The sequence below is a fragment of the Aegilops tauschii genome, chromosome 7 (genome assembly GCF_002575655.3).
Source record: "Aegilops tauschii subsp. strangulata cultivar AL8/78 chromosome 7, Aet v6.0, whole genome shotgun sequence".
In the NCBI taxonomy this organism is placed as follows: Eukaryota; Viridiplantae; Streptophyta; class Magnoliopsida; order Poales; family Poaceae; genus Aegilops; species Aegilops tauschii.
This window is the reverse complement of record NC_053041.3, coordinates 317,412,145-317,417,702: the sequence shown is the minus strand read 5'-3', so window position 1 is coordinate 317,417,702 and position 5,558 is coordinate 317,412,145. Positions and strand designations below refer to the sequence as shown.

At 41.5% G+C, this 5,558-nt stretch overlaps 1 pseudogene; it reads left to right on the top strand.

The window, feature by feature from the left end:
- Positions 1 to 1,847: 1,847 nt before the first annotated feature.
- Positions 1,848 to 4,402, top strand: LOC109750665 (small ribosomal subunit protein uS4m-like; annotated as a pseudogene).
- Positions 4,403 to 5,558: the final 1,156 nt, after the last annotated feature.

Sequence of the window (5,558 nt, the reverse complement as noted above, 5' to 3'; positions counted from 1 at the left end):
TTGGTTAGTGCAGGATACTACTCTCCCCGTCCAGTTCTGGAGAAGAGAAAGGTTGCGTTCCTTCTTTTCTTTCAGATAGTGGGATGCGTTGATCTGCTGAATCAGGAAGATCAAGTCCTCCCGGGCAAGGCGAACCTAGTGGTTTCTAGTTCAGTGCAGCCTTTTCCTCAGAGCTATTTGACAATGGGCCCAATGAAGACTTCTTCCCATCGAGGATAAGTCGATACTAGTTTCTGGTCTGCTTTGGAGAGTAGAAGTCGATACTTGTTTCTGATCTGCTACTGAACTTCGCATCGCACTAACTAATAGCTAGCCGCCACACGGATCACCTTATTATGTGCAGCTAAAGCGGGGTGTGTGCATTGTTCAGCTAGAGCTGAGGAGGACAAAAGAATAAGGAACAATAGGTTTGCTACCCGATTTCAATAGTTTCCTTGATTTGAAATCAATCCAATATCCTTTCGAGAATCTAGAGTGATATCAACAACCTCCTAGTTGAAGTACAGACGAGGAAGCAGCCTATTAGTTTCAGTCCAGTCCAGGAAAGGAGCGGAGCCTATTGATATAGCTTAGTAGAGCTTCGCCATGATAGCAGTTTGTTTTAACAAGTAGTAGGAATGCGTGCTGATGTGCCAAATCTCCTCGTGCTCCTTCCGGATAATCCGAAATCTAGGGGTAAAGGAAAGATCAAGGTTTTCTCCTTGATCAATCGACTTGCCTGCTTCCTTTCATCTGGCCAACTATTCCTGTATCATTAGCTAGATCTGTTATGTCAATCTAAGAGACAGATGCTTATGTAAGAAGAAGGTATCCCGAGGGGAACATGTCAAGTATCCGCCTGGCATCGAACTCTATTTTCTGTATGTTAATGAAAGGTTTAGACTAAAGCGGGGTAGAGGAATTGGTCAACTCATCAGGCTCATGACCTGAAGACTGCAGGTTCGAATCCTGTCACCGCCTAATCACGTGTACGATTCAATGAAATAGCTATTTGGAGTCCACTGATGATTTGCTAATTGTTTTATGATCCTTGACTAGCTATATAGACCCTAGGAACTTGCATGTGCTATTACTGTTGTATAAAGGAAAGGTGGCTCACGTTACCACTCTCCCCTATTCCTATAGGAAGGAAGAGTCCATCAAATGCAAGTCGCTACCAGTTTCCTATTTTGGATGAATACCATCGCACCATTTGACCTCGAAGTAACGAGTACTCAAGGAATCCTCTTGAATTCCAGTCATAATGATCAGGTACCCGGAGTACATCACCCTCATCAGGAAGAAAAGAGAGAGAAGTGGAGTAAAATGGATTCAAATGCCACATTGCAAGTGAACAAAAGAAACCAGTGGAAATAGAAAGAGAATGAACAAGTGTATCAATTCATGAGTTAAGGAATACTATTGGGAAGATTGGGTGACTAATATCCTGAGAAAACGATCTCTTGCTTCCCTTGAAACATGCTGAGAGGACCATTTCGATTAGTGAGAAGCTCAGTTCATGGGTCATGACGACAGATCATATCGTGTACCAGTGCACTATTCTTTATATATCTATGTTCAGTGAACAAGAATGTAGTGAGGGGTGCTACTTTAGTGTTATTCCTAGACTGATGAAGTGAAGACTTTAGGCCTCGCTAATAGTGGACCAACTGAGAATGTTTGTTTCTCTTTTCTGTAGATATCTCAATATTCCTTGAAAGCCTTATGAATGGTGGCGAGGATGTGGAAGAGCTAGTCATATAGTCCTTTAAGCTTGATTCCTTTTATCGGTTAGCAAGGAGTTTGAAGCTTGAGTACTTTGAAGAGCATTTAATAACATCTCATAAGTAATTCCATGTGGCAGAGATGACTCGAGGGACCTCATCAGATAAGCATATCCTATGGTAAATGTGGTACCTGGTCCAGTCAACTTGGAAGTAGAAACTGACCACTAGTGGGTGTCAATTAAAAAGTCACTCTGTGGCTAACGCTTCTACTGCTATCGGCAGGGCTTAGTCTCTCGTGGTTCATTTCCACCGGAGAGCATCTGTTTGAATAATTAGCGTATATAGTTGATCACTCTAATGACAATGGATTCGATTCGAAAATTTCTCGTGATTGACCAAAGGAAAGGTTAGCGACTGCTCTCCCTACGGAATCTCCAGTAGAGCCATTGCATAGCTGGCAGACACGATGGGCTCAGGGTTTCGACTGCTGTTCATTCCGATCTTAGGTCTCGCTCAGCGAATTCAGAAGGGTTGGGTCCTTTGTCAATGACTTACTTTCCTAGTAGCAGAGATGCAAGAATAACTACTTTCTTCTGCTAGGCGTTTCTTTGTTGCCAGCTGAGAAATAATACTCGTTTTTATCGGATGAGGGGGCGTGTCTTTGTTTGTTCAACGTGCATATCCGGGAGGAAGGGGCAGGACTTGTTGTTCGGGCAGTCTAGTTTTGTTTTTGTTTGGTGCCAGTGTCCCAGTGAAAGAAGTAGGGCTTGCTGTTCCAACAACCGCTCTCTTCTCTCTCCGCTCCCTGATGTCTTCTCTTTGTCTTCGGTATTTTTATTTTTGAGGATTCAAATTCACTCATAACTATAAGAAGAGTGTGGGATGGAGGAATGGATTACGGAAGGAGACAGATTCTATATAAAATGGATTAAGGTGGGTTTCGGAGAGTATACTTAGTTCGTGGACATATTAGATACTACCTAATTTTCCTGATCTTCCGCCTAATAAAATAATGCAAAATAAAAAAAAGTAGTACCATGAGCAGCTTAGACAAGAATGGATTTGGGAATGACAAATAATAGTCGGCGAGAGCCGAAGGAATTGTTAAGTGAATGGGAGATAGATCGAGTGGGGCCTTGCAATAGCAGTAGATGCTACAGACGTGGTGTCATTATCAGCGATTCCTCAATCGACCAGAAGAAAGGGAATATAACCTGCCCCTCATTGTCCTTCAATCATGGTGCAATGAATATCGTAGATAGAGTGATTTCGATCTCATATAGCTAGCTTTCCTTTCAAAGTGAAATGATTTTCCTTTTACGTTGAGATATTTGAATTGGATTTTCTTTCACCACTACTATCATAACGCACAGAAAACACTGACGTTTCCGCTCGCTTTCAACCACTGCCACTTTACCTGAGCACTGTGACGTAGTCGGTCAAGTATTGAGTTTCTGCTAGTATATCAAGGACTTATGAGAACTGAAAAGAAAAAAACGAAAAAAGGAATTCTCATAGTTCATTGAATTAAGGGAGGGCCATTCGTGGGGGGTCGTGGAAGAGTTGGTTCGATTCCCTTTATACGCGATGTGGCGAAAAACACTGATTAACAAAATATGCCATGCCAGCATTAAGATTTAAAACGTGTCGTCTACTTCCAGGAAATGTTCGGAACAGAGAACTTTCTCTAATCCAACACCGTATTCTCCGAAGATTGAGGAACAAGAGGAGATCCATTAAAAGAAATCTTTCTCGGAGAGAAAATCTAAACAGTAACATCAAATCACAAACTACACGAAAGTTGTCTCTTTATTATGGGGATTTACCCATAAGGGAGATGCACAGAGGAAGAGAACGAACTTCATATATCCCTTTTTTACTCAATCAAGAAACAAGATCGGACGTGATTCCGGTTTGTCTCCATTTTAGTGACACTCTTCCTCAAGCAAGGCAGCCGATAAGTCATCGAAGGGTTTGTTTGAATAATGGACTGGTAACCATTACTCATTTGAAAGTTTCCCACGGTGATCTAATATCTTTTAAAGAAAATGACGTGAGAACCCGCGGTTTTGAAATAAGGAGATCTTTCTATATCGACATATCAGTTGGAAACATAGGCAAATTCCTATCGGCCATATCAGTTGGAAAAAGAAGAGGCAAATTCCTACCGGCCAGAATCTGGAGAAGAACAAAAAAAGAATGGTTCCGCTTACTCACAACTCAGAGGGGATGCCGCTTACTACTCAAATCCAAGGAATTGCAAAAGTTGCGTTCTTATATGCAAGAATAAGACTTTGAAAGAACAAAGAAGTTTGGATCCGCAAAAGTATGCTTAGGCAGTTCCTTCGCTGAGCACAACAGAATGAAGAGGAATTTGTTTCATTTCAAATACTTCTTCTAATTTAAAAGAGGGAAGGAGAAAAACCGAAATCTTCCTACTCGAACAATAAGTCCTTTTGTAGAAAAGTCTTCTTTATATAGTAATTCGACCTATTGCTCCGGATCCCCGTTTACTAGGAAGGTAAGAATCAAAAGGATCGAACTACCTACTCATTATTCGGAGGTGAATCATAGAACACTAAAAGCTATGGTATCTTATGGACCTAACATAGGTCACATCCCTCACGACATAAGATTGAAAGATCCAAACCTTCCTCTTCGGAGCGAAAATGGACGTGGCCAAAACATATAAAAAAGACCGGCCTAGTCACTCATAGGGACATACCTATCCGGATAGAGGATAGTCTAGATCAATTTTGAGAAAAATCTCTCTCTATATAGAGATAAAGATAGGGATCCCTATAAATCGAAATATATGGAAAAAGTGCACTTTTTGACTACTACTACTATTTCTTAGACTTTTTCAAGGAAACATCGTTTTTTTGATTTTGACTGAATTGGTCGGAGCGTAGACGAGCAAGCAGAGCCCAGGAAAGAGGTCAGATCGTCATAGAGCAGTCGACTATAAGTATAAGACTGCTGGCCTGAGAGAAGGCAGTCTCTCTCGGGAAACATGGCCCAATTTCTCTTCTTTCTTTTCACACGGGCAACAATTGGGAATAAAACAGACCATGAACATGAGTTTAAAATGTAAAAAAGGGAAGAGTGCATTCTCCACTTTCTTATCTCGAAAGTGCGTAATATAGTGATTTCATACGTCTGTTTCTCTGAAAAGGTGGGTCGGCCCTTATGGCAAACAGTAGTGCCAGGTTCCATTGTGGAACGGTCATTTGCCGATGACCTTTGTCCGCTGTAGTACGAGTGACTGGCGCATCGCATCCAATCTCTCATGTCAATGAGTCAGTTAGAAAACAGCTCCAAATGAATCAGTGATTTCCCCTTTATTTCCCTCGGAGCGCAAGGGGAAACAAGATTGAGAATGAATTAAAACACAACAAATGTTTCATTTTTCCTATTATCAGTGGTCAGCTCTGATACAAACCAGGGGAAAAAGAACCTGGAACGCCTTCTTTAAGGCGCTACTATTTCTAGCGGCATAGGTGCTTTATCACAATACGAAAGATGTACATACGAGGACTACGATTCCTATTTAGAGATATTCCTACGAGCGATAGACGTAGTAAGGAAATTACGTACGCCAATAACAAATACGAATACGAATTACGCCTACGAGCCTACGCAATGGCATGTTTCGGCGTATAAAGCTAAGAACGAGAATAGCCTACTGCCTCCTCTCGAAAAAGGCAAAGGTATCCAGTATAGGATATCGATGAACGGAGGACAAGGAAAGCAGGCACGGTGAACCTCCTTTGCCAAAGCCCTTTTGAAATACCTTCTTTTTGAACCTTTAGAAAATACCTGCTAGCTATCCCTAGTTTTGTTTAACCAGCT